Source organism: Lepisosteus oculatus, chromosome 5 (assembly GCF_040954835.1).
Source record: "Lepisosteus oculatus isolate fLepOcu1 chromosome 5, fLepOcu1.hap2, whole genome shotgun sequence".
NCBI lineage: Eukaryota > Metazoa > Chordata > Actinopteri > Semionotiformes > Lepisosteidae > Lepisosteus > Lepisosteus oculatus.
In genome coordinates, this window is record NC_090700.1 from 34324190 (window position 1) to 34340321 (window position 16132).

At 37.6% G+C, this 16132-nt stretch overlaps 1 long non-coding RNA gene across 1 annotated transcript in view; it reads left to right on the forward strand.

Annotated features, from left to right (window-relative positions):
* The first annotated feature begins 1798 nt into the window (after positions 1-1798).
* Positions 1799-16132, forward strand: part of LOC138239149 (uncharacterized) — a 37185-nt gene continuing 22851 nt past the window's right edge. Inside the window, exons 1-2 of the long non-coding RNA XR_011189574.1 lie at positions 1799-1867; positions 3760-3853. This is a non-coding gene — a long non-coding RNA (uncharacterized lncRNA). The remainder of the gene's footprint in view (positions 1868-3759; positions 3854-16132) is intronic.

A 16132-nucleotide genomic window follows, 5' to 3' on the forward strand; every position in this document is an offset into this window, starting at 1 on the left:
ACTGTATGATTTTTACTGTTCTGTGCTCAGTTTGATATTTTGCACAATTCAGAATATCATAATCACTGCGCTAGCATTATCATTGCTCAAATGTCTTTATTGCGCGCAGGGAAGTAAATTAATCAAATGTTCTCTAAAATTAGTATACTGAAACTCAAATCATTTGCTCTTCGCATTCGGTCTCCAAAACTTTGCCACATCAAATTACCCAATAGTTAATACAGAGAGTATATTCTAATGAGCAGCACAATACGTGCAAAAACATACAGTGTGTTAGCAACAAAACCACACAAACACCTGTCTATCTGGTCTATTGGACTGCCGTGTTGAGCTGAGTTTACAGTACAGTAAGTGCTCATTTTAATATGACAAGGATCAGTAGCCTGAGACTGCCCTGCATGTTAAAAGTGTTATCTACTGTACCATTCAGGTTAGCTCAGTCCTGTCAGAAGCTATACTACTTTGAAGCATGAGCTTGTCAGAATTTAGATGTTAAGCAAAACTAGACTTGGGTTGGAAAAGCAGGTTGCTTCTGATAATGGTGTCCTGCAGTAGGGCGCTGGGGGTCTTTATGTGATGTAACCTTATTGCTGCAGAACCATAAGATGGATAACCTTCATGAAGCTGCCTCTAGGCAAATCTGATATACTGCAGCTAGGGAGTTTGGGACTTTGTCGTCAGGTATGACTCTCAATGTCAAGCAATAGGAGAGGTCAGTGAGCGGTCATCTGGAAAAACTCTCCATTGATCTTTTATACAGAAACATGAACAACATGTGGACTTCTTAAAGGGCATCCTATACAGATACATTGTCAGGTTTGTGAAAGACAAGGAAGTCTGGGGAACTATGCATTTCCCTTAGCAAACAGTTGCAAAAGCTGGAAGACAAGACAATAATGTGCTGTCCATAAAAAATAAACCCATCTCTAATATTTTCTACTTGATGGAGCATGTAAGTGTATTTGACTTCTCTTTTTTTATAGATCTGTATCGATCACTTTGAGGAACACACACGCTCCTCTCCAGATAGCAATCAAACCCAGCATTATCAAGCTTCCATTTCCTCAGCTCTGTCAGGGAAGATTGATTTTTATGGGTCTAGATTTTTTTTAGAACCTCATCTCCCATTTACTCTTTATTAAAAGCAACAAGCATAATCTTTTCTATGGCATGTGGTAGCACTGTAGCTGCACAACAGTCCTTGAAGTCATGCTCTGGGCTTTATAGAAGAAAAATAAAGCTACATTCAGAGAAATGTTAGGGTATCTGAGGTAAATGATGGCCAGGGAGATGAAACAGATTTTACACTGGTGGCATTTTCTCTTTAAATTTGTTGAATAGTACGTTAGCTCATTATTATAGCAATCCACCTTGTAGAATTTATGGTGGTTAAATGTTAGCTGATTACAGTCTACAGCAAAATCCAGAGCATCAAGAAAATACATTTGTGACATTAATTAGAGATCACAGATTCATTAAAAAACACAGTTCTAATTCTGCAAGTATGAGTTGTTGTTAAGCACGCATCATGTAGCTATAAATAAGAAAGGATATGTTTAAGATGTTTAAACATTTTTTAGCTATAGTGACAAGATCAGTTATGCTCAATCAAAGCATTCCCTTATCTTTAAAGATGAAGAGAAGTCTGACTCTCACCTTCTCATCTTTACTCTTCAGATCTCCCTTTCTTCCTGGTGATTTATCTTTACTGCAAAGACGAGCGGCTGAAGTATGTTACAGCTGGTTCTGCCAATTAACTTGAATTCTTAGGTTTTGCTAATTAGCAGGAAATTACTTAAGTGACTTGGCTGACCGCCGATTAAGAAGAAGCAACTCCAGCTGGAAGAATTTAAGAAATGAAGTGCAGGTGGGAAAAGGTTCTGCTCAGCATGACACTCAGTAAAAGAGAAAAAAGACAGTTAGATGCTACGTAGAGCCTTTGTGTCTGAAAGATATATAGAATATAAGCCACTTGACCTACAGTATGTTGTTCTTTACATAGAGGGTGAGGTCCTTCAGGCAAGGCATAATCATTTCATGAATAACTTTAGTAGCAGATGTTATGCCAAGGAATTTCTAAGAAATTCCTGTTGATGTTTGTTTGCTGCTATAAACATACTGTATGTACTGCTCTGCTAGTTAACAAAATGCCATACCTAGTATTTGCAATGAGTTCACAGGAGGGTTAACAAACGTTTCCTTGCTTAACCTCTCAATATATATGCAACTGTATGTAAGCCTCTATACAGTATGTGTAATTTTATTACATTATTTCTACATATCCAGGAGGTACTCTGAAACATATGCTGCACTTTTCTCTGCAAGCGATTTCAAACAACTTACAAGAGCGCTGCACAATGATTTTCCTTTGCCATGTGACTTCCTCCATTAATAACAGGCTCTCCCTGCCACACTTCTCAACTGTGCGGCACAGCATGTGGCTAATGCTGAAACAGAGCTGTGCGACTGTCGGATCCCTGCTGCGGAGCAATTCATTAATCCAATAGGACAAACAGTGCTGAAGTCTGTAATTTCACAAAATCTAAACTCCAGGCCTTTCGCACATTCCAGTAAATTTGCGTCTTAATCAGCTTATGGGATGCTGCTAAGCTCCATCCCCATTTCCATAGAAAATCCATTCTTTTTTTTTAATTGCAAGCTGCTGAGATACATCTTTTATAAAGCTGACAAACAAAAGGCTTATTACTTGCTAATTTAATTACGGGGGAAGCAGAGCAGAGCTAGCGTACTTTTTGCGAGCAGTACTGGCCATGTTTGGTCTGAGGAATTTTGTCTTTTAGTTGGGTTTCATTCTGAGGAGCAGTCTTTAGTTCTACTCTTACTTTAATGAATAAGATTTCAAACTAAGTAGAGGCCATTATTCCCATCTATTATGTGTGTTATTTAGGTAGCTAATTAATCAATATCTGCCCCATCCGTCTCTTGGAAGAATCAAGGTTTTGGCTTCAACAACATAAGTTGTTCCAGACTCCCACAAATCTTTGTGTAAAGTGGTGCATCTTATTCTCAGATATAAATGCACTCACTCAGAATATCCATTTGTGTTCTCTGGTTCATGTTTCGCTGTTAATGCTGGAGATATTTTCTCAGGTTTTGATTTATTATTTGAGTCACTGCTTTCTAAATGTGGAATGATTAAGAACATACTGTAAACCCCAAGAAAAGTAATTCATGTATTTTGAATATGCTCTGCATAGAGCAGTTATGCAATTTAAAAGCCTGATCTTATAAGATTTCAGAAGCAAAACAATGTTGCGTCTGTTAATGCTTAGTTGCTTCCGAAAGTGGTGCCGGTGGATGAGTATATAGCTATATTTTCTCTGATCTAGAAAAGCAGATGCTCAGTAAATAGATTTTGTGTTTAAACCTTTAGTGAAGTTGCAGAAAACCTGACTGCATATTTTAACACCAATTAATTAAAAAAGAAAACATGCATTATTCAACCAGCTCACAAATTTCTCAAGGCAGTCAGGATATTAGACTCAATAGTGTGCAGTTTGGATTTGGATACCCGCAAGTTAGATTATATTTCAAGCTTTGAAGATCAGTGTAAATCTGATGTAGTCAAATACAAATAGTATGCATAATAAAGGACAGTGGAATGTGCTGTGATGAATTTTGGAATTAAGTTAAAAAAAATATTTCCCAATTTAATACCAGACTAAACAGTGTTTGTCTGTTGCTACCAGTTCCTTGGATGATGGTTTTGTGATAATTTGGATGATTTTGTATGGGCAGGTTTTCACCATGAAGAAAGAACAGAGAAACCGACTGACAGTGATTAAATTTAACAGCGAAATACAACACTCTGGACCCCTTCTTTCACTGAACTGTAAGTGACATTTGCACGCTCATTGCAAACTGCCTTTTCGTATTTTTTTCATTAAATTGTTTTGAAATACTGTAGGCTTCTGCATGTTTGTGTTACTGCTGTAGTCATTTTTCTGCTTTTAATAGTTTTCATCCCTTCAAACAAAGCAAAACTATTATATTAACACCTTATATACTGTAGTTTACATGTTCCTGATGACTGTTTAAATTTATTGTTGTGTTGTCTGTGATACTATGTAGTGTCAAAGCCCATATACATTGCTGTTAGTTTACATATCTATGCACCTAAAGTAATTAAATGACTAATTGAGATGATTCATTTACTGCACTGGGATGGTGAATAAATGGTTTTAGAAGATGCTCTATCAGAATTAGTCAAGAAAATCTCCAGGTTCATACACAGTAGCTAAGAGCAGTCTTGGTTCAGGTGTTTAAAATCACTAAACAAAGTTTGCGAAATCAGCCCACAGAACTATGACATGCTCAATATTAAAACAAGCAACAAAGGAAATTAAGTGGAAATAAAATTTTAACTTAAATAGAGACCATATAGTTGCATTTCTTTACTTGAAGGATTGCAATTGTTTTAGCATCAAATTGCTCAGCTATTTTGTGATTTTGTGAGGATTATGCCTTGAGATCAAGAAAAACTGAAGAGACTTTCAATAAATAATCTACTAGGAAAGCAAATGAACGAGATGGACAAGATGTCACATTTATTAATGTATTAATCTATTGTTTTTCTTCAGCATCCACTTCAACTTCCAAATGATGCTTTTCTTAAGCAACTAGAATATCCAGAATACTTACTGTAGGCTGTTTGGGTATTCTGAATGTGGGTTATGAGCAATCTCTGATTCCTTCTCTGCAATGCTTAGAAATGTTTTAAATGCCTTCATATTTGTAAATGCCTGTCTATAGGTGATGCGATGCAATGTATGCAGAGCAAGTGGTGAGCATTTGTCTCAATAAGTGCCATCTTCTTCTCACAGCTTCGGTTTCGTGGCAAGTATGTAATTAGGTGCTTTAGATGAGCTACGGGTCACTTAAGCTTTTCTTGTTTTTGTGTGTGTGACACACTGGAGCTAGTGAGCACTACTTGTGAAACAATGCACTGTGCTATAAATACCCAGCACAGCAGACAGGAAAACTATAAAGGCAGGGAGTAAGAAATCATTTTTAATTTATTTCTTAGGGGGAACATATAATAAATATGATACAATAAAGATATAATAAGGGGGCATCTGAACTGAATTTTGACCTGAACCAAGAAACTGCAGTCTTACTTCCATCACAGGGAAAAGATTTGGAAGTGAGCAAAAACAATGGGAGTTTCAGACAGTGGAAAGAAAAGGAAGATTGTGTTTAAAATCCTACAGCAAGAATAACAGCCAAAACTAAAATGGTGTATTTGTAGCGGTCTGCTTCTTTCTTGTCTATATAAGTGATTGAATTCCTGATGTCGTTAGCATCCTACTTAAATATGCAGATGATGTGAAAATAGTGGCTATGGCAAATATAGAAATAGCAGCAAGGGAATTACAGAATGACTGATACACAATCGTAGAGTGGGTAGATACATAGCAAATTTCACATACTGTATAAGTACAGTACTGTATATTGCACAAGAGATACAGAGCTGTAGGAGCCTTTTGGCATTTATGTTCTGTAGATTGGCCTCCTCTTGTTTGTTTATGTTCTTATTATTGATTTAAAATTAATAATTTGTTCATATCATATCATATTTCCGTACTACTGTCATTAAATGGAACATGTTCTGGATTGCACAAGAGGACCACAGTCATCCCACATGACAAAGCCAAGCAAACACAGTATGCTGAGTTTGAGAGGAAGCAATATTATGGTTTCTGTCAGGAGAATCCATCTGTGGAGTGGATGTACAGAATGCAGAGAACAAAGAAAACATTCAGATAAACTAGCGTACAATATACAGTACTGTATATTTATAGTATGTACTGTACATGCACTTAGGAAAGTTAAAAACTAGGATTCAGTATTGTATTACTGCTTTTTAGCCTGACATGGTTAAGTACATATATATCTCTCATTATTAATTTCTTTTTTCTGAACTAATTCAAATTACATGCAAAACAATTAAAAACTCTAAACCTTATCCTACTAAATAGCCCTGCTGCTAATACTGAAGGACTCCAGGCCCATTTTACTCAGATAGCCTATCAGATGTATTTGACATTCTCTGTACAAGATCTTCATTGACAGTAGGGGGAAGCTGTGGCATGAATATGCAATTTGGGTCTTATATTTTTCTCCGGTAAAATGAGCTTTAAATGGATGATGACCGTCCACTCTTTAAAGCTGTGTAAAACATGAATCCATGATCAGGGCTTTTTCCGACATCTAATAGCACCTACCACAAATGCCTGGTCTAATGCTTTTAATCCTTAATGTTCTCATCTTAATCAAGGGAATCTAGTACACGTTCCTGACAGCATTACAATTAGTTTTATTCCAATTAAGAATGAACACTTAGCTGGAGGCCTGAAATCAAAAGGGCCCTTCTAGTGCAAAACAATATTGGTGCTGCCAAATTACTGGCTAAATGTGTGGTTCAGGAAATGCAGAATTATTACCTGTGAATTGTTAAATATGCTCTTAACTGCTGGACTCTGAACAGCCATGCATATCCATATTTGATAGCTGTCATTAAGTTTATTTCCTCCAGGAGAAATGGAGCATGTTTTTCATTATATTTGTTGTTGTTTTTGGCACATTTCCCTTCACCCCAAAAAACATACATGTACAGTATTTAAAAGTTTAGGTGTACTGTAGATGGTTTTCTGTTAGAAGAATACACATTTTCACAAATACAGGTAATGTTTCCTCTTAATTCCTTTCCTTCATGGAGCCTGCAAAACAACTTCAAAATACCTTCTTATTGAGTACATAAGATGAAATAACACAGCTGATAATGCTTTATGCCCAGAAACACATAACAAGCCCAAAAAGCATAACTCAAACCCTAATTCTTGCCCTTACCTTAATCCTACCCCTATCCTTAATTCCAACCCCCAGCTCTAGGCCTAATCATAACCATGGCAGTAAACCTAAAATATTCCATAATGAGCGCTTAGAAAAAATGTTATTAACAGTTGTGTATTTGCTTCTGTACAGTATGTCTTTTTTAACAATGGTCACACAGGATTTTAAATGTTAAACACCTTCTTCTAGGCTACATAAGATGCCATGAAGTTTTTTTTTTTGCATGCCACAAAATAGAGAAGAGGAATTATCCAAAAGATAATTTAAGGCTTAATGTGTTGTGATTAGAAAGGGTATTATACATATAGTTGCATTGCAAATTAAAAATTAATTTTGTTTTAACTGCATGATTAACCTGGAGCCTTGTGGACCTGAGTGTAGGTGCCTTTGCCACAGCGTGTAGTGCAATTGAACTTAGCATCCGAGTGCACAGACGGAGACAGTGAGGCAAACCTGGGGAGTTGACAATATACACCAGTATACAGAATTAACAGTCAGTGATGTAAAGTTGGTTGACCTGTTCAATCACCTGCATCATAAATCACAAGCACCAAGGAGCAGTAAATATGATGCACATTTAGAGTTTGTGATTTTACTGCTTGCAAGTAACACTCTCCACTTGTCTGCATTAAATGTCATCTGCCAGGTGTTTTCCCAGCACAGACTTTGGTCTAAATCCTTCTTAATTTCCTTTGCTAATCCTCCTATTTCATAATGATCTTCAAAAACGAAATGTTTTCTGACTATGCCATAATCTAGATAGTTAATAAAAATCAGGAAATCACTGGTCCTAACGGTGTGGTGCTCCACTAATATCATTGGCATATTCTGAGCATTCACCCCTTATTTCTATTTTTTTATGTGACCATGTGTGAGTATTAGTGTCTGTGTACATGCATCAGGCATGAGTAACTCCAATTCTAGAAAATCATAGGAACTTTTGGTTTTCATTTCTTCTGTGACCTCAGTTATTAAACTGGACTATAGTTTTTAAAAGACTAAGATTCTGTTTATCGAAATGTCTGTGTGAAGACTCACATTGTCCATGCCTCATACAGTTCTGTACTGTATATACAGTGGGCTCAATAATTATTTGCACCCTTGATAAAGATGAACAAAAAAAGCCATATAAAATAAATGGCACAGATAATGAGCTATATTTTATGTCCCACAAAATGGGAAAATAACAGGCTTTTAATTTAATACAATTATTTTAAAATACGTTTTCAAATGAATATTTTTTTTCTCAAAAACATACTGTAGGTGTCAAAATTATTTGATCCCTTGTTTCTAGTACATAGTGCAACCTCCTCTGCCGTGGATAACAGCACAAAGCCTTTTCCAATAATGTTTAATAAAGTTGGAGAACACATCGGGAGGGATCTTGGGAGGGAGGGACCATTCCTCTATGCAGACATGCAACAGATCCTTGATATCCTTACAGCAGGTCTACACTTTTAGACTGCTCTTTTTAATTCAGACCGGAGGTTTTCAATCAGGTTAAAGTCCAGAGACTGAGATGCCTATTATAAAATGTAGATTTTGTTTTCAGTCAGTTATTTCTTTGTTGATTATGAGGCGTTGTCATGCTGGAAGGTTCACCTGTGACCAGGTTGCAGCTTTCTGGCATTGGCAACCAGGTTGTTCACCACAATATCCTGATACTTAGCAGTAAATGATGGTGATGATGACATTGAGCTTAGCAAGGGCTCCAGGGCCAGTGGCAGTAAACCAGCCCCACAACCTCAACAATCCACTGCCATTTCAGTGGATTCTTTTCCACAGTGAGGTTCTTTTCTTTGTATGCATTCCTACCTACTGATGGCACAATGGCCAAAGAGTTCAATTTTGTTCTCAACTGACCAAAGTCCCAATGACGTTTGGCCAACTGCAGCCACATTAGTGTCTTGTTGTCAGTTAGGGCTTTCTTCTGGCATCTCTTCCAAATAGCCTGTTGGCATGGATGTACTGTCTAACTGTTGATTTGGAGGTTTGGTGATCTCCAGATGCAACCAGACAGTGCTGTTCTCCAATGGTGACTCTTGGATTGTTTTTTGCCTCACTGTGTGTAGGGACAAGATGCACTTGCATCCTCTTCTTTTTACTGGTTTTGAACTTATTGATTATTGCCCTTATAGTGCTGAATGGTATATGTAACGTTTTATGCACTTTATATCCATTACCTGATTTGTGTAGTTAAACAACAATTTGTCTCTTTTGATTTGTCAGTTCTTTGCTTTTTATATAGTGATGACCCCATGGTGACGATAAAAGATTTTCCCCTTTTCTCTCTTTTTTATCTTTTTGTGAAAAAGGACTGAGTTGAATTTAAATAAGCAGAATTTTAGTTCAATTTTCTTTAGAAAATGTAGGGGATCCAATAATTTTGACTTCTACAGTATGTGAAAACCAAGATACAGTCGTATTACTAATTTAAATACATTTGTCTTGAAATAATTGCTTGTAGCTTTCCAATTTTGGCATGCATAAAATATAGATCATTATCTGTGCAGTTTATTGTCACGAACAGTTCTTTCTGGGCCCTATGCAGACGACACGATCTGGAATTGTGAGGAAACACTGGGGGAGCACTAGGGGTGCAGGTGTCCAGGGGAAGTGAGTCCGGGGCGAACAATCCAAGAAGAAGTCCAATTGGGGAATCCAAAACAGAAGCTTAAGTCCATGGCCAGGCGATCCATCCAGAGGATTAAAAACCAGGAACCAGGTCGGACCCGGTGGGGGGGATCAGGAACAGAAAGCTAAAACCATAACCAAGCCAGATGCAGCACGACCCAGGCTCTCACGAAACAGAATTCAATGAAGAGCCTCGACTGACGTCTGCGTCTGGCTTTTAAGGGGGAACTGAATAAGGAACAGGTGCGGGTAATGGGGCAGAACAAGGAAGGGCTGGAGCACCCTTAAGAGGAGGAGTAGCGATCGTGACATTTATTTTATATGGCTTTTTTGTTGAACCTTATCAAGGGTTCCAATAATTCTTTAGCTCACTGTATATACATTCTTATGCAAAAGTCTTGAGCACTATCAGGAGTGACAAGATGTATTTGTTGTGAGCATCAACAATTTATTCAATTACTGCACTGCTTTTTGCTACTTTTATAAAAAATGTTGTTAATGCAGCTTAGTTTGAGTGGAAACAAATCAAGCTTGTCATGTAACAATAACATCTAATAATTTAACCTCGCATTGATCAGAGTCTGAAAACACATCATCACAACTATTCACGCTAATCTTCACATGAGCAGCTAATATAAAGTGTTCTAGTCACTGATTTATTGTATTTACCAACTGCGTCTAATTGACTCATCGTCTGGGTGTTTATCATTAACATTGTTTGTTCACATGTAAAGCTAAAAGGCTACTTTTCATACTACCAAATACAGATCTATTCAGAATTTTAGCTTAAAATAAAATGATTAAAATTTCAGTAAAAATCGCCATGGAATTGTTTTCTTTTTTGCATAAAAAAGGAAAATTAGGAGTGAAAGGGTAAGAACAATGAATATCTAACCTGAAATGGTTTACATCAGTCTATCCATTGTAGTATATACTAGAAGCATTAGTAAACACAAGTTGACAAGGCCTGTAGAGTCAGAATGTTCACAACAAATTTGCCAAGTTCAAGCTCTGGGAGACTTTTTAAGAGTCACTTATTGGCTGTTTCTGGTACATTTCCATCCAGCTGTTTTAAATCCATTTGCCTATACAGCACATCTTTATGCATATCTGGTTGAAAAAAAATGTGACTTTCAAACAAAGGTTTAAAAAATCCACCAAAATATATTTATTCCCTTTATGAATGATCAATACAGGCATTTTAAAATAATTGTATGTACACTGTAAACTTGCATCTGATTTTAAAGATCCTTCTAATTTCTAAAGAATCACAGTGTTCACAGTATCCGAGCTGGACACTGTTATGGTCAGTATTCAATTGTTTACTGGATTGCAACTTCACAAAAACTGGATTATCATACCACATCCATAATTATTTATTATTAAATTAATTTAACCTTTTATCCATTCTTTTTTTAAATAATGTAATATATAAACTCAGGGGCTCTGAAAGGAACAGGATATGGTGAAAGTAATTGGTGTCTGAGTGAAGAGAATAACTCAGCTTTTCTGATGACACATTTTCAGCTGAATATTTTGACGCTGGTTAATATATCTGTAATGACAAATCTCTATACCTCAATTAAAATGTAAAATAGCCATTGATGTCAGTTTCCTTTTTTCTTCCTTAGAGAAACTCTGTTCAAACCTCAGAGAGAATTACACACATTTCGATTATCTGGAGGGTATTTGATCATAAAGCCCTTACATAAATGTCTGGAAAAAAGGTCAGGGTTTATTTAGGTCTTCTGGTGTTTAGATCATTAAGATTGGCTCTTTTATGTGAAAATACAGGATCTGAAATTACTTTTATGAACACAAAGTGCTAAAAATACTTTAATAGCCAGTACAAAGGGTCTTTTTATTTTATTGGTGTCTGGGGCAGTTTGTGAAATGAAGAAAATAATGGAAAAGCTAATGGAAATTGGAGTCCTTGCCAAGTTCAGTGGTAAAGGTTTAAAGGTTTAAAGGTAACTAGCTCTTAAAATTGTAATAATGTAAGCATTAACTTTTTTTAAAATCAATTACAGTATATAATTTACTGAGAAGATACACCCATCAGGTTGCTGCTACAAACCAAAGACAGTCACCCTGTAGCCTTTGTACAGTAATAAGACTTTTGATTAAGACTAAAATTCAGGATGGAGAGAAACTTTTTTGCGCATTACTATGGAAGGCAGGTCTCCAATGGCAGCCCAGCTGTCCTGAAATCCAGTGTGACATACAGATGAGACAGCACAGACATTGGTCCTCCTCTCCTGTCAATGAGATTCTCCATTAATCAGGATCTCTACTGTACATTCTCTTCATCATAGGCAGACCTGAATAAAAATAAACGTTGTCCAGATTGGGTCTCCTCAGTATTTCAGCTCATAACAACAGTCACTCAATGTGAAGGTTAAGTCCTATACCCTTGACAATGTCAGTGTCATTAACTAACACTCACCAGGATGCTCCAGATATGAACCGCTGACACATGGTCGAAGGGTTGCAGTGCAGTCGGTGAGAGATCTTTCCTCTAGTCTGTGTTAACCTTCCTTTGATGCACCTTGCAGCCTGGTAGTGGAGTCCAGGTACAGATCCACATTCCAGTGTAGGGGATTAGCTTTAATTTAAGGTGAAAACCCATTGCAGATTCTTAAATGAAGGGGTTAACACTGGAAATAAAAACATTTGGCGATTTCAGTTTTTGATTTCAGAGGTTGAATTTCCCAGCCAGTTCAGTTAGGGAATTATGAGCCAGCAGGTCCTTTGGCCCTTGAGGACAGCACCCGAGGACCCTAGATTCAGAACCTATGCTGGGGTGAGTCCCTGGGGAGCAGGGGCAAAACTGTTCTGCACATCAGTGCCTTGTTTCTTTCACAAATATCTCATTTCCCTTTCTCATTGCTTTATAAACCTTTAGTCTAGTACCATGACTGACAAAAACAAAAACAGCCAGTACTCCCTGGTGGGGCCTTCAAGTTACTGTTTGAATAACACCCTGTAATGTGTGACAGAAGCACTTTTTATAATAAAAGCTGCAGCAATGCACCTTATAAACCAAAAGCAATTATTAGATGCGGAGACAGGAGCTGTGAAAAAAGACTGAGTTGCGAATCCATGAAAGAGCGGCACGTGGGCACTTACAGAGCGACAGTTTTCCCTGTGCAATTACGTACAGTATCTGCTTCAGCTCCAGACCGTTTGGGCAGGTTATGATCTTCAGTGTTGTAAAAACACTCAATTGCTGCTGTTGAGCTAATGATGTGCTCTTTGCAGTTGGATAATCCCCATCCATTTTCAAAACCTGCAGGCAAAACAACAAATCTCATACTGGAAACGCACTGGGTTCATGTCCAGCTGGCACAGGCTGCACTCTGCTGCAGAAGAACAAAGCCAAAATAAAAAAAGCAAAAATACAAGCGCTCTGTAAAGGTATTTTACCAGCATTTGCAGGAGAACAAGATAGAAGGGTGCATCTACAGTATATACACCCCAGTTTATGTCCTCGTCTTTTCTTCCTGTTGTGATTATTTGATTGGTGAAAATGGGAATATTCTCATGAATGGCAACTGGTCGAAAAAAGATCCCTATTACATATACTTGTACCAGAGTATGTGGCACTAATCTTCCAAATTTTGCCCCTTTGTATCTGCTCATTTCAGTGCACAAGTCTGGTGTTAGTGTAGCTTGCTGTGGGTCTTTGCAGCTATCTAAGAAAATCCAGGCTGTGCTACAGTATGTGTCTTACTGTATGTATAAGCTCTTTTCAGTAGGGTGCCTCCCTCACTATTATTCAAACCTTTACGGAAAAACTAAAGACTGTATGAATACAAAAAGACAATAAGAGACATAGAATAGCTTTAATGTAAACTTGCATCTGTAGATTAATTCTGCTTTCTGTTGGATGATGCTTTGAAAAAATATTTTCAACACTATGATCTCTTTGTAGATCAAAGCCTTTGCCCCAACACTCAACTTCCCTCACTTCCCAATTCTCTGTAGATGGTACTACAAGTTAGCCACCTAAGCAAGACTTAGACAGCAAGGAGGGCTTATCAATAAAGATTTGACCACATCACCTTCCAAGCCTAAACAGTCCACTGTTTGTGCTCTGTGACCAAGTAGTAGGAAGCTTTACATACAGAATAACACATGTTATGATTCAGTGATGCCAGTGCATTCCCAACATTGTCTTAGATGTAGTGATAGCACCCAAACAAATTTGTTTCTGCCACTCTTAGAGGACAAGATCCAAGCTCTCATTTAGCAAAAGTACTCAGGTAGAGCAAAAAATATCTTTATATAGATGTTGTCCCCTGTTCACATAGAATCCAAACTATGTAAATGTAACAGGCAAAACGTGGAGCTTATCTGCATTTGATAAAACAGCAGTACCCTCTGTACTGATTAAGCCTCATTAAAAGCTTTTGAAACAGAAAGCAAACAGATTATTGCTCTTCCATTCAATAAGAATTCAATGGAGAGCCCTTCAGCCCTTATAAAGGATAAACTCCTTCCTTCACCAGAGCACACAGATGCTGTCCGCTGCCATGGAAAACCATAAATGCTACTGGGTACTAAACATATGATTGGTCGCTTAGCGCCCTCAGGGATATTCTCACTCCCGCAAATACCTAAAATGTGGCCTAAAACATAGCACAGATCCCTTAGCTGATTGACACGGATTGGTATTGCCTACTTTCTTTCAAAATGAGCTTTGAGAAGTGAGATCTGCATATCCTTTCTGCACTCCATTCCTGCTGCGTCAAATATGGAAACCAGATAGGGAACCCTTTTTCCAAAAATCCAACTGGATTGTCACACCCAGTGCCTAGTGGGAGACCAATGGTATTAGGCTATTACTGTGCCGGGAGCAATCTAGTTGATAACTTCTGTTCCAGACTCTCTAGCTTTATTGCATGAGTATTCAGTATCTTTTCCCTTTGTTCACTGGAGACCAAGTCCTGTTTCAGGACCAAATTCAGAATAGTTGAAATCTGAACATTTAAGGTCCATGCCTATTACAGCAGTGCCTGAGCTCTCTGCTGACATCTCAGTTTTCACAAGCTGCTCTTGCTGGTCCATTGCCTGATCTAGCAGAGTAAAATGATAGCCAATACAGGCAAATCAAATCCTTTCAGCAGCATCTTATTTGTGGAAAAATGAGCAAGGGATCAGCCTATTTTGTAAGCCTCCTCTGGTATCTGAAGACTCGCAAATAAATCTGATAATAAAGACCCGTGGGATAAGAAGACAAAAGATGTGGCAGGTAGCAGGAGCTATGGGCTACCATCCAAGTATGCTGGTCATTAGAAGACAGCAGAACTTGAAACAAAAAAAAGAAATGGGATCTTATAATCCTGTAATAAGAATAGCACATCCTTCCTATACCTATATATATCCTATATATGTTTACCTCGATTGTTCTTGTGATTTTAGTGAATCATCTCAAAAAGCTAAAAAAAAAACTTTTTCTCTACCTGTCTTAAGCTCCAAGGGTCATTGTTTGTTCTGCTAATTGGACAGTAGTGACTGGGCACTGCTGTGAAGTTAGTCAGGTCAATTTTATATTCATTTATACTTTTTTCTGATTCCCCTTATTTCCCAGATATCTGGCTAATGAGCTGATGAGCTATCTAATATAGTAATAATAATCTTCTTTCACCTCTTCTCCTGCCTTGGCAGGAACTGTAGAGTGAATTAAATTAAAGAATTAGGAGCAGCAATACACATCTTGGGAAAGAAAATACAGTACTCTCTCATTAAGAACATCACTGTGCTAACATCTCTAATTAACGACAGCATGATATTAATTAGATGTTTGCAGAATTTTACTTGGCATCTTTCTTTTTGGGTTGGGATCCCTTCCATTAACACATTGCTAAGTCATCAGAGGGTGCAGTATATACGTATGACATCTCTTCTTATGAACCCTTTAATCAATGATAACCATAAATTTTGTATTTTTGACAGTTTTCTGTAGTGGACACAGAACAGTAAGATTCATTGTAGGGTGGTGTATAGGCAAGTATCTTGCCAAGAAGACCCTTGGGGTTTTTCATGTGGGTTAAGAGCATGTGTGTGCTAGGAATTATGGTAATGCATATTAATTAGCTCTTGCTACTGAAAGGCGTTGAATAGCAGCACCATTTAAAATGGCTTCTGATCCTGGCTTTTGCATATGTTGCGACTTCCTCCATTGACACTTAATTCACAATTATAAAGGCTCATCAGCATGATATAGCTAACTATGAATATTGAAAATAAATGTTTGTATCTAATAAATGCTTAATATGTAACTATCATATATTCTGTATGTAATAATTATAATAATTGCTTACACTTATATAGCGCTTTTCTGGACACTCCACTTAAAGCACTTTACAGGTAACGGGGACTCCCCTCTACCACCACCAATGTGCAGCATCCACCTGGATGATGCGTCGGCACCCATAGTGGGCCAGAACGCTCACCACACATCAGCTATCATTGGGGAGGAGAGCAGAGTAATGACACCAATTCATAGATGGGGATTATTAGGAGGCCTTGATTGGTAAGGGCCAGTGGGATATTTGGCCAGGACGCCAGGGTTACACCCCTACTCTTTTCGAGAAATGTCCTGGGATTTTTAATGACCGCA